Raw genomic sequence first — 14,033 nt, 5'->3', positions numbered from 1 at the left:
ATGTCTCTTATAAAGATTTTTGATTGTTTGGTTGTTTGTAGTTAGCATATGTACAGTTTCAAATGATGTCTTTGGTTGTTCGTAGTATGCCTTGTTTATTCCAGTTATTCACAACGTGATCTTCTATATGTGCAAGTATGAACTATGCAGTTCAATTTCATCAGTACCAGTTTCAACAATACCACTATGAATGACTACATTTGGTTGCTGCATCTTGTAGTTAACACACCTTTCCATTTTTATTTAACAATAACCAGTGTACTTAGTGAAGGAAATATGCCCTAGAGGCAATAATAAAGTTGTTATTTATATTTCCTTATATCATGATAGATGTTTATTATTCATGCTAGAATTGTATTAACCGGAAACTAGTACATGTGTGAATACATAGACAAACAGAGTGTCACTAGTTTGCCACTACTTAACTAGCTCGTTGAATCAATGATGGTTATGTTTCCTAACCATAGACATGAGTTGTCATTTGATTAACGGGATCACATCATTAGAGAATGATGTGATTGACTTGACCCATCCGTGTAGCGACCAGACCTCAAACAGTCTGATCTCTGTGCTTCGGTGTCATCCCTGGATCAGTAATGCTGACACCACACAGTACTCGAAGGATTTATAGCAGAGTAGCAATCACACACTTATTACATCGAGTGTCTCAAAAGAGAACTTATTACAATAAATATGGCTTAAGGCCATCTAATAACGAGAACAGCGGAAGGCTTGGAAGATAAGTGAGTCCATCAACTCCAACGGCATCACTGAGTATAGAACCATGACCTAAAACTCCTTAATCGTCGTCTGAAAAGTCTGCAACATTAACGTTGCAGCCCGAAAACGGGTCAGCACATGGAATATGCTGGCAAGGTAACACAAAGAGAGTAATGGAATGAAACAGCTATACTACATGCATAATTGGCTGGTGGAAAGCTCTATGGTTACAGTTTTTGCATAAAGCCAATTTTTCCCAACTTCAAAGGAATAAATTTAATTACTATCATGGTGGTTGTTAAACATTGAGAATGGTTGACAGCATTCTCAATCCCAATTAAAGTAACATCATTAAACCCAACAAAATTTACTTTAGAGTAACATGTTGAGATTCACATGATAATCCAGGTACTAGATACTCAAGATGTCCATAACCGGGGACACGGCTAACCATGATTAGTTTATTACACTCTGCAGAGGTTTGTGCACTTTTCCCCACAAGACTCGATCGCCTCCGTTGGATTTCTCGCACTACATGGTGTTTGAGAAACGGATGACCGAGACATAGTCTTTCAGAAGCGCTAGCACCTTACGATCGGGTAGACCGTACCACCTACATCCCCTACATCTGCTAGTCTACCCTGTAAGAGTTCGCACGACTTAATCAACTATGCCAGAGCCCATAATGGCTTGTGGCTGCACACGGAAGTTTCTAGTATGAATAATCTCATGATCCCTTTGAGCCTGGGTGGCGGTCCAAAAGAAAAACAGGCAAGTCCTGGAATACCCAGGTGCCTCAATCCACCCAGATGTGTGTTTAGGTTGCCACCTTAGATAAACCATTAATTAACAATCTCACATCTGTCATGGATATCACTCACCCAATCCACGTCTACTAGCATAGCATGGCATAATAAGCAAACGTAGAAATAACTCCCAAAGGTTTGATAATAAACAGGTAATAGGTACTACCTCATCTACTTCCCATCCCACAATTTAATTAGATCCTAATCATGCAATGTGTGAGGATTGATCTAATGCAATAAAACTGGGTTGTAGAAAAAGGTATGATCAAAGTGTTACTTGCCTTGCTGATGATCCGCGAAACCTAGAGATTCAAAGTAACAGGCGGCGCACTCCGGGTATTCTATCGCAGACAAACAAACAAGCATACAATAAGTACTCATCTAATGCACAGGAAAAACTCAAATAGAAGATCTAACCAGAAAGTTCAACTTAGGAACCCTGGTTTGCAAAAAGAATCAAATTGAATGAAGCAAAAGAAATCAAACACCGAAAGAAAACAACTTCGTTCTAGTAATCCGGATCTAAGTCAAACTTTACAGTAGCAAAAACTTGTTTAAGTTGATTATTCGGAAAGAGGGTTTCGAGACGAAACTCCAAGCGCTTGAATCGCCTGATTCCGATAAACAAGCGAAAAGTTATACTAAAACAAAAATTGGATCAAAAATCGCGATCAGAAAATAATCGCGGAAAAATCCGACGAAAAAGAAAAACGACGAACGGAAATTTTTTTCCTAAAAAAAAGCACGGATTTCGAGGGCGGCGAACCTCGGGCGACGCGCGGCTCCGGCGGATCAGCGGCGGGGCAGCGGCTGGCGGCGGCTGGGCCTAGGGTTTCGGGGCGGCTGGCCTTCGGGCTGGCTTGCCCCGGCTTATAAAGGCCCCGGCCAGGGGAGTCCTGGCCGAGTACGGCCCATAGTCGGTTCCGCTGTTTTTTTAAATAATTACGCTCAGAAAAAAAATAAAAATAAATACTAAACGGACCAAAAAAATCCTGAAATAAATTTTCCCGGGTTTCCAAAATCAAGCCCGATAGAGTGAACATTTATTTGGGCCCTAAATGCAATTTTGAAAAACGCGCATTTTTCCTAAATTCAAATAAAAATACCGAAAAACTCTGAAATAAATCTTATTTGATTTTTTATTAAATCCTCAATATTTCTATATTTTGGGAAAGTCATTTTATTCCCTCTCTCATATTTTTGTAATAGAAATAATTGATGATAAAATAAATAAAATCAAATGATCCTGTTTACAAAATTTGAGAAAACTCAAATATGTAAATAACGAAATCCCCAACTCTCTCCGTGGGTCCTTGAGTTGCTTAGGATTTTCTAGGATCAAAACCAAAAGCAAAATAAAATATGATATGCATGATGATCTAATGTATAACATTCCAAATTGAAAATTTGGGATGTTACAAACCTACCCCCCTTAAGATGAATCTCGCCCTCGAGATTCGGGTTGGCTAGAAAATAGGTGAGGGTGGTCCTTGAGCAAATCTTCCTCTCGCTCCCAGGTGGCTTCATCCTCCGTGTGGTGGCTCCACTGAACTTTGCAAAACTTGATAACCTTGCTGCGAGTGACTCGGCTGGCAAACTCGAGAATCTTGACTGGTTTCTCCTCATAGGTCAAATCGTTATCCAACTGAATTGCTTCTAATGGCACTGTGTCTCTCAAAGGTATGTCAGCCATCTCCGCGTGACACTTCTTCAACTGAGAAACGTGGAACACATCATGAACTCCTGTCAATCCTCCTGGCAATTCCAACTTGTAGGCCACTTCTCCCATACGCTCCAAAACTCGATATGGCCCTACAAATCGTGGCGCTAACTTCCCCTTAACTCCAAAGCGCTTAATCCCTCGAAGTGGGGATACTCGAAGATAAGCTCTGTCTCCGACTTCGTAAACTGTCTCTTTGCGTTTAGAATCTGCGTAGCTCTTCTGCCTGGACTGGGCTACCTTGAGCCTATCGCGAATCAACTTCACCTTCTGTTCAGACTCTTTAATCAGATCTGGTCCAAACAACTGGCGGTCTCCAACTTCGTCCCATGACAACGGTGTCCTGCACCTCCTTCCGTACAGAGCTTCGAAAGGTGCCATCTTCAAACTGGTCTGATAGCTATTATTGTAAGAGAACTCTGCATATGGCAAATTATCGTCCCAACTAGATCCATAATCTAGCGCACAAGCTCTCAGCATATCCTCCAAAATCTGATTGACTCTCTCGGTCTGTCCATCTGTCTGCGGATGAAAAGCTGTACTAAATTCTAGCCTAGTACCCAAAGTCTCATGCAACTGCTTCCAGAACTTTGAGGTAAACTGGGTTCCTCTATCTGATACGATGCTCCTCGGAACTCCATGCAAACATACGATCCTGGTCATGTATATCTTTGCCAACTTAGCACTGGTGTAAGTGGTCTTTACTGGGATGAAATGAGCTACCTTCGTCAATCGATCAACTACGACCCAAATCGAGTCATAGCCTGAACGAGTCCTTGGTAATCCCGTGATAAAATCCATGCCTAGCTTATCCCACTTCCATTCGGGTATCGGCAATGGTTGCAACAATCCTGCTGGCTTCTGATGCTCTGCCTTTACTCTCTGACATACGTCACAAACTGCTACATACTCCGCAATATCCTTCTTCATTCCGGTCCACCAGAAAATATCCTTCAAATCCAAATACATCTTGGTATTTCCTGGGTGAATCGAATACGGTGAATCATGTGCCTCTTGCAGAATCAACTTTCTGATCTCCGGGTCATTGGGTACATAAACACGGTCTTCAAACCATAGGGTGTCGTGCTCATCCTCACGAAATCCTTTAGCTTTTCCTTTGCTCAGTTTCTCCTTTATAGCGGCAATCTCTTTGTCAGTTTTCTGAGCTTCTCTGATTCTATCCATCAAAGTTGACTGAATCTCTAGTGCTGCTACATAGCCTCTCGAAACTATTTCCAAACATAGTTCACGAAGATTTTCTGCTAACTCCTTGGGTATTTCTCCCGTCATTAACGTATTGACATGGCTCTTGCGGCTTAATGCATCAGCTACTACATTAGCCTTCCCGGGATGATAATGCAATCTCATATCATAATCCTTGATGAGCTCCAACCATCTCCTTTGTCTGAGGTTCAACTCCTTCTGCGTGAAAATGTACTTCAAACTCTTGTGATCCGTGTACACCTCACAATGATTTCCGATGAGGAAATGTCTCCATGTCTTCAAGGCATGCACTATGGCTGCTAACTCCAAATCATGCGTGGCATAATTCAATTCGTGAGGCTTCAGTTGTCGTGAAGCATACGAAACAACTCTCCCTTCCTGCATAAGCACTGCTCCAAGTCCTCGACGTGAAGCGTCGCAATACACCTCAAAATCCTTGGTCTGATCTGGCAAAATCAACACTGGTGAGGTAACCAAACGGTTCTTCAATTCCTGAAAACTTGCCTCACACTCCTCAGTCCATTTGAACTTAGTATCCTTCTTCAACAACTCCGTCATAGGCTTCGCAATCTTTGAGAAATTCTCAATAAACCTCCGGTAGTATCCTGCGAGTCCAAGAAAACTCCGGATCTCTCCAACTGTTGTTGGGGCTTCCCACTTGGTCACGGTTTCAACTTTAGCGGGATCTACTGCTATACCTTCTCCGGATATAACGTGTCCGAGGAATCCTACTTCCTTCAACCAAAACTCACATTTGCTGAACTTGGCATATAATTGGTGTTCTCTGAGCTTTCCAAGTACCAAACGCAAATGCTCCTTATGCTCCTCTTCATTCTTCGAATATACCAGGATATCATCAATGAACACTACGACGAACTTATCCAAAAACTCCATAAACACTTTGTTCATCATGTTCATAAAATAGGCAGGCGCGTTAGTCAGACCAAATGACATAACGGTATACTCATACAGCCCATACCTGGTGGTAAAAGCTGTCTTCGGAATATCCTGTTCTCGAATCTTCAACTGGTGGTATCCTGATCGCAAATCGATCTTGGAAAACACTTTAGCTCCTTGCAATCGATCAAACAGATCGTTGATCATTGGTAGTGGGTACTTGTTCTTGATCGTTACTTCGTTCAATCCTCGATAATCAACAACCATCCTTAACGATCCATCCTTCTTCTCCACTAGAAGTACTGGTGATCCCCAAGGCGAAGAACTTGGGCGAATGTAACCTTTATCCAGTAACTCCTTAATCTGCTTCTTAATTTCCACCAAATCTTTTGCTGGCATCCTATATGGTCTCTTCGATATTGGCCCAGTGCCTGGCAATAGCTCAATCAAAAACTCAATATCTCTATCTGGTGGCATGCCTGGCAACTCTTCTGGGAAATACATCAGGAAAATCCTTTACCACTGGTACTTCCTCCTGCACAACTCCTGATAGGCAATTTACTTGGGTCCTCTTTGGCACATGCCGGGATACATACTTGATCCTTCTCCCTTCTGGTGTGGTAAGCAAAATTGACTTACTAGCACACTCAATATTCCCTTCATACTTTGATAACCAATCCATGCCTAATATCACATCCAATCCTTGAGATTCCAATACTACTAGGTCTGAGGGAAAAACATAGTTACCAATCCTTAATGGTAACCGATCACACCATAGACTAGCCACATACTCTGCTCCTGGCGAGGTTACTAACATGGGTGACCTAAGGGCTTGGGTTGGTAGGTTATACTTATCCACAAATCCCCTTGAGATGTATGAATGCGATGCACCAGTATCAAAAAGAACGAGTGCAGTAAATGACTTAACCAAAAACTTACCTATTACTGCATCGGGCTGAGTTTCAACCTCCTCCACATTAACGTGGTTCACCTGTCCCCTGTTGAAAGGGTTCGGCTTCTTTCCAGAGCTTCCATTTCCGTTTTGGCCTTCAGGACATTCATTGGCATAATGTCCGGTCTTGGAACACTTGAAACAGGTGACTTGACTCAGATCTCTCTTGGCTGGGGTTGATGGGGTGCTGCGGTTCTGGCCATTGCTTCCTCCATTCCCATTACCATTCTTGGTGCCATTGTGATTGTGCGAGCTACCTACTCCATGGGTATGCTGAAAATGTCCTCCCGGTCTAGGGGTAAAACGTGGCTTCTGCTGAGCTCCTGAATTATACTTTCCTTGTCCATACTTCCTCTTGCGGTTCTCAATTTGCTGCTGCTTCCCTTCAATCATAAGAGCATGATCTACCAACTCCTGGTAGTTGTTGAAGGTGGCTACCATCAACTGCATACTCAACTCATCATTCAGTCCTTCCAGGAATTTCTCCTGCTTAGCTGCATCCGTAGCAACGTCATCTGGGGCATAACGTGCTAGCTTACTAAACTCCTCCACATACTGGCCAACTGTCCGTCCTCCTTGGCGCAAGTTACGAAACTCACGCTTCTTCATGGCCATTGCTCCTGCTGAAACATGGGCAGTACGGAAAGCCTGCTGAAACTGGTCCCATGTGACAGTGTCGACTGGGAAGGTGGCTGTGAAATTCTTCCACCATGATGTTGCGGGTCCTTCTAACTAATGTGCGGCAAACTTCACCTTCTCCGCATCTGTGCATCCTGCTGTGGTCAACTCCCTAGCTGTCTTGCGGAGCCAATCATCTGCTACTATCGGCTCGGTGCTACTGGAAAACACCGGCGGATTCAGCCTAAGAAAACGGGCTAAGTGGTCAACAGGTGGTGGTGGTGGTGGGTTGTTGTTGTTGTTCCCCTGATTCTGATTCTGAACTAGCAACTGCATCAAGGTGTTCTGCTGCTGGATCAACTGGGTGAGCTCCGGCGGAAAGGCAAATCCGGGGTCACGTCTCGGAGGCATCTGAGGGTTTAGAAAAGATGAGATATAAGAATAGAGGGGGTCTAAAGAGAAAACACTACCCATATGCACATGAGGCAAAAGCAAACAATTCACTTCATTCAATCAAACAAAGGCATACAATCGATCTAGCTATCGCAAGAGTGCTCGGACTACTATATTTACATGGTGGACTACTACTACTGATGAGGTGGTCTACTAGAAATATTCTACGGTTGTAGACTCCATGATATCTGCTCCTGCTTCATCAACATAGTCATCATTGCTACTATCTGCTTCCGAGTCGGTGCCGTCAATGATGATGTAGTCTTCCGGGCTAATCTCCTTGGGTTCTTCGTCTTCATCTACTGGTGTCGGGCCTCCCATAAATATGCCAATCTTCTTGATCAGATCGTCATTCTTCTCCACCACTACTTCAATTTCTTCTTCATAATCTTCGCGTGTAGCCTTGAGTTCTTCCTCCAGTTCCTTGATTCTAGTCTTAGCCTTCTTCAGATCTATCATGTCGGCGCACATCTGATTCTCCTGTCGTCGTATGTGCTGATTTAACTCCTGAATAAAAGCTACAATTGATCTATCTTTCCTGGTGCTGATCATCTCCCAGTGCTCATCTCGGCGCCCACAAATCTGGTAGATAGTATCCTTGAGATCCTTGCGGTAGACTTCGCCAATGCGTCCCATGGCGATGTCAGCTGCCATACTCTTATCAAAAGAAAACTCTATGGGCTCAGTGACTGGCATGAACTTCCTTCCTAGAACTTGAACTTGAATCATCCAACGCTCTTCTTCAGGTAAAGTGGCATTGTAGGTTCCCGTGAAGCTTGGTATTCCTATGTTCAGGTATCTAGTGACTTCCTTCAAGTGGCGTCCAAAGGGTGTATCTTCATCTGGTTGGGTGAACTTGTTCCTTGCATCTGCCATCCTAAAGAGTAGAAAAGATGAGAGGTCAGAGGAGAAGAGAGTGAGTAGTGATCTAGGTCTCTTAGCTTAGTGGTCGTGTCCTACAGTCAGCGTGTGCTCTGATACCATCTCTGTAGCGACCAGACCTCAAACAGTCCGATCTCTGTGCTCTGGTGTCATCCCTGGATCAGTAATGCTGACACCACACATTACTCGAAGGATTTATAGCAGAGTAGCAATCACACACTTATTACATCGAGTGTCTCAAAAGAGAACTTATTACAATAAATATGGCTTAAGGCCATCTAATAACGATAACAACGGAAGGCTTGGAAGATAAGTGAGTCCATCAACTCCAACATCATCACTGAGTATAGAACCACGACCTAAAACTCCTTAATCGTCGTCTGAAAAGTCTACAACATTAACGTTGCAGCCCGAAAATGGGTCAGCACATGGAATATGCTGGCAAGGTAACACATAGATAGTAATGGAATGAAACAGCTATACTACATGCATAATTGGCTGGTGGAAAGCTCTATGGTTACAGTTTTTGCGTAAAGCCAATTTTTCCCTACTTCAAAGGAATAAATTTAATTACTATCATGGTGGTTGTTAAACATTGAGAATGGTTGACAGCATTCTCAATCCCAATTAAAGTAATATCATTAAACCCAACAAAATTTACTTTAGAGTAACATGTTGAGATTCACTTGATAATCAAGGTACTAGATACTCAAGATGTCCATAACCGGGGACACGGCTAACCATGATTAGTTTATTACACTCTGCAGAGGTTTGCGCACTTTTCCCCACAAGACTCGATCGCCTCCGTTGGATTTCTCGCACTACATGGTGTTTGAGAAACGGATGACCGAGACATAGTCTTTCAGAAGCGCTAGCACCTTACGATCGGGTAGACCGTACCACCTACATCCCCTACATCTGCTAGTCTACCCTGTAAGAGTTCGCACGACTTAATCAACTATGCCAGAGCCCATAATGGCTTGTGGCTGCACACGGAAGTTTCTAGTATGAATAATCTTATGATCCCTTTGAGCCTGGGTGGCGGTCCAAAAGAAAAACAGGCAAGTCCTGGAATACCCAGGTGCCTCAATCCACCCAGATGTGTGTTTAGGTTGCCACCTTAGATAAACCATTAATTAACAATCTCACATCTGTCATGGATATCACTCACCCAATCCACGTCTACTAGCATAGCATGGCATAATAAGCAAACGTAGAAGTAACTCCCAAAGGTTTGATAATAAACAGGTAATAGGTACTACCTCATCTACTTCCCATGCACAATTTAATTAGATCCTAATCATGCAATGTGTGAGGATTGATCTAATGCAATAAAACTGGGTTGTAGAAAAAGGTATGATCAAAGTGTTACTTGCCTTGCTGATGATCCGCGAAACCTAGAGATTCAAAGTAACAGGCGGCGCACTCCGGGTATTCTATCGCAGACAAACAAACAAGCATACAATAAGTACTCATCTAATGCACAGGTAAAACTCAAATAGAAGATCTAACCAGAAAGTTCAACTTAAGAACCCTGGTTTGCAAAAAGAATCAAATTGAACGAAGCAAAAGAAATCAAACGGCGAAAGAAAACAACTTCGTTCTAGTAATCCGGATCTAAGTCAAACTTTACAGTAGCAAAAACTTGTTTTGATTATTCGGAAAGAGGGTTTCGATACGAAACTCCAGGCGCTTGAATCGCCTGATTCCGATAAACGAGCGAAAGTTATACTAAAACGAAAATCGGATCAGAAATCGCGATCAGAAAATAATCGCGGAAAAATCCGACGAAAAAGAAAAACGATGAACGGAATTTTTTTTCCTAAAAAAATGGCACGGATTTCGAGGGAGGCGAACCTCGGGCGACGCGCGGCTCCGGCGGATCAGCGGCGGCGGCTGGCGGCGGCTGGGCCTAGGGTTTCGGGGCGGCTGGCCTTCGGGCTGGCTTGCCCCGGCTTATAAAGGCCCCGGCCAGGGGAGTCCTGGCCGAGTACGGCCCATAGTCGGTTCCGCACTTTTTTTAAATAATTACGCTCGGAAAAAATAAAATAAAAAGAAATACTAAACGGACTCCAAAAATCCTGAAATAAATTTTCCCGGGTTTCTAAAATCAAGCACGATAGAGTGAACATTTATTTGGGCCCTAAATGCAATTTTGAAGAACGCGCATTTTTCCTAAATTCAAATAAAAATACCGAAAAACTCCGAAATAAATCTTATTTGATTTTTTATTAAATCCTCAATATTTTTATATTTTGGGATAGTCATTTTATTCCCTCTCTCATATTTTTGTGATAGAAATAATTGATGATAAAATAAATAAAATCAAATGATCCTGTTTACAAAATTTGAGAAAACTCAAATATGTAAATAATGAAATCCCCTACTCTCTCTGTGGGTCCTTGAGTTGCCTAGGATTTTCTAGGATCAAAACCAAAAGCAAAATAAAATATGATATGCATGATGATCTAATGTATAACATTCCAAATTGAAAATTTGGGATGTTACAATCCGTTAGCTTAGCACGATGATCGTTTAGTTTGTTCCTAATGCTTTCTCCATAACTATACGGGTTCCTATGACTATGAGATCATGCAACTCCCGAGTACCGGAGGAACACTTTGTGTGCTACCAAACGTCACAACATAACTGGGTGATTATAAAGGTGCTCTACACGTGTCTCCGATGGTGTTTGTTGAGTTGGCATGGGTCAAGATTAGGATTTGTCACTCCGATTGTCGGAGAGGTATCTCTAGGCCCTCTTGGTAATGTACATCACTATAAGCATTGCAAGCAATGTAGCTAATGAGTTAGTTACGGGATGTAGCATTACGGAACGAGTAAAGAGACTTGCCGGTAACAAGATTGAACTAGGTATTGAGATACGGACGATCGAATCTCGGGCAAGTAACATACCGATGACAAAGGGAACAACGTATATCGTTATGCGGTTTGGCCGATAAAGATCTTCGTAGAATATGTAGGAACCAATATGAGCATCCATGTTCCTCTATTGGTTATTGACCGGAGACATGTCTCGGTCATGTCTACATGGTTCTCGAACCCGTAGGGTCCACACGCTTAACGTTCGGTGACGGTCGGTATTACGAGTTTATGTGTTTTGATGTACCGAAGGTAGTTTAGAGTCCCAGATTTGATCACGGACATGACGAGGAGTCTCGAAATGGTCGAGACATAAATATCGATACATTGGAAGCCTATGTTTGGACATCAGAATGGTTCCAGATGAGTTTGGGCATTTTCCGGCGTACCGGGAGGTTATTGGAACCCCCCGGGGAGTATATGGGCCTTATTGGGCCTTAGTGGAAAAGAGGAGAGGGAAGGAAAAGGTGGGAGGTGCGCCCCCCTAGCCCAATCCGAATTGCGAGCCCCCCTGTCCTTTCTCCTCTTCTCCCCTTCCTTCTCTCCAACTCCTACTACATGGAAGGGGGAATCCTACTCCCAGTGGGAGTAGGACTCCCCTAGGGCGCACCATAGAGAGGGCCGGTGAGGGAGTCCTAGACTAAGGGGTCCTCGGGCGTCCGACCTATTAGACATGGGCCGGACTGATGGGCTATGAAGATACAAAGGCCGAAGACTCTACCCGTGTCCGGATGGGACTCTCCTTGGCGTGGAAGGCAAGCTTGGCGACCAAATATGAAGATTCCTTTCTCTGTAACCGACCTTATGTAATCCTAGATCCCTCCTGTGTCTATATAAACCGGAGGGCTAGTTCGGTAGATATATCCTCATAATCATAGTCATACATGCTAGACTTTTAGGGTTTAGCCATTATGATCTCGTGGTATATCAACTCTTGTAATACTCATATTCATCAAGATCAATCAAGAAGGAAGTAGGGTATTACCTCCATAGAGAGGGCCCGAACCTGGGTAAACATTGTGTCCCCCGTCTCCTGTTACCATCAACCTTAGACGCATAGTTCGGGACCCTCTACCCGAGATCCGCCAGTTTTGACACTGACATTGGTGCTTTCATTGAGAGTTCCACTGTGTCGTCGTCAAAAGGTTTGATGGCTCCCTCAATCATCTACAACGACACTGTCCAAGGGGAAGTCTTCCTCCCCGGACAGATCTTCGTGTTCGGCGGCTTCGCACTGCGGGCCAACTCGCTTGGCCATCTGGAGTAGACCGAAAGCTACGCCCCTAGCCACCAGGTCAGATTTGGAAGCTTGAACTACATCTCAGATATCCGTGGAGACTTGATCTTCGACGGATTCGAGACCACGGCAGCCGCTCCCTGCCACCATGATGAACATGACGTAAATCTGTCATCGGTCCATACGCAGGAGATAGTACCTATAGCTGCTCTGGCCCTAGATTCGAAGCAGATTGCGCCATCCAGAGATGGGAAGCTCAAGCCCGCCGCGGAAGCCACAGACTCAGTGGGGTTGGAGCCGCACACAGACTTAACTTCAAGTGACATCTATGTCACCGGAACCATGGACTCGTCTCCAGCTACAGGTTCCGAACCTTGTACGTCCGCGTACGTCGAGCTTGATCGGTCATCGATCGTCGAATTCAGCTCTACGAACATCTTCTAACACTCGCCCTTGGGCGACGTGTTAAACTCGTTAAGAGCACTATCCTTAGCGGGGGGCTCACAGCCGAATTGTACCCGATTCAAACCGGAGGCTGGTGACGGAGAATTTCGCTTCCCACCCACCGCCCACTTCATACCACTATCGAAGACTTAACTGACATGCTCGATTATGGCTCTGACGACATCGACGGTATGGACGACGATGCCAGAGAAGAAGAGTCCCAAAACCCGCCGTTTACCGGACGCTAGATGGCCACTTCCTCGTATGATGTATACATGGTGGATGCACCAATAGAGAATAGCGGCGATGACAAAGAAGATCCAGTTGAGGATAAACCTCCCGAGATACATGTAACACCCCGGACACACCCGCCGGTGATTGTTACTCCTAGCGGGATCTAGACTGGCCCCACAGATCAATACTAGCCTTTTCTGAGCACTTTGTCCTCACTCGTGCGCACCCGGGAGCAACTTCCCAGTCGGTCACCCATCCTGAAATTACTCCAAGCTAAGCATGCTTAACTTTGGAGTTCTGTCTGAATGGGCTTCTAGAAAAGAAGGAATTCCTTATTGATATGAGTAGTCTATCATCCTTATTAATCCAGGCTATCACATACAGCCACACTCAGAGGAACCGACATCCTCGTCGGGTCACAGGAACGTTCCCTCTTGGCACATACGTCTGTGCTTCTAGTCTAGCACATGTGCCATGCCGTGTGCCACGACGGGTCACAAACGTCATGAACAACATGAACGCGCACCTGTCCGCAAACATCCATGTATCCTCGAGGGTCGGCTCTGATACCAACTTGTAACGCCACGGACACACCGCCGGTGGTCGTTACTCCTGGCAGGATCTAGACTGGCCCCACAAATAAATACTAGTCTTTTCTGTGCACTTTGTCCTCACTCGTGGGCACCCGGGAGAAACTTCCTAGTCGGTCACCCATCCTGAAATTACTCCAAGGTGAGCACGCTTAACTTTGGGGTTCTGTCTGAATGGGCTTCTGGAAAAGAAGGAATTCCTTATTAATATGAGTAGTCTATCACCCCTATTAAGCCAGGCTATCACAATACAACCAAAGCGCCGGCGTCAGTGGCGCCGCTCTAAGTCACGCTGCAGCAAAGACAACAACACCGGAACAGGAGAAGATAACACTCCGGAAGGTGCCGAAGACAACGAAGACCCCGTTGATGC

The sequence above is a fragment of the Triticum aestivum genome, chromosome 5A, assembly GCF_018294505.1.
Source record: "Triticum aestivum cultivar Chinese Spring chromosome 5A, IWGSC CS RefSeq v2.1, whole genome shotgun sequence".
NCBI classification, from domain to species: Eukaryota; Viridiplantae; Streptophyta; class Magnoliopsida; order Poales; family Poaceae; genus Triticum; species Triticum aestivum.
The sequence above is the reverse complement of the archived record's forward strand: the minus strand, read 5'-3'. Positions refer to the sequence as shown.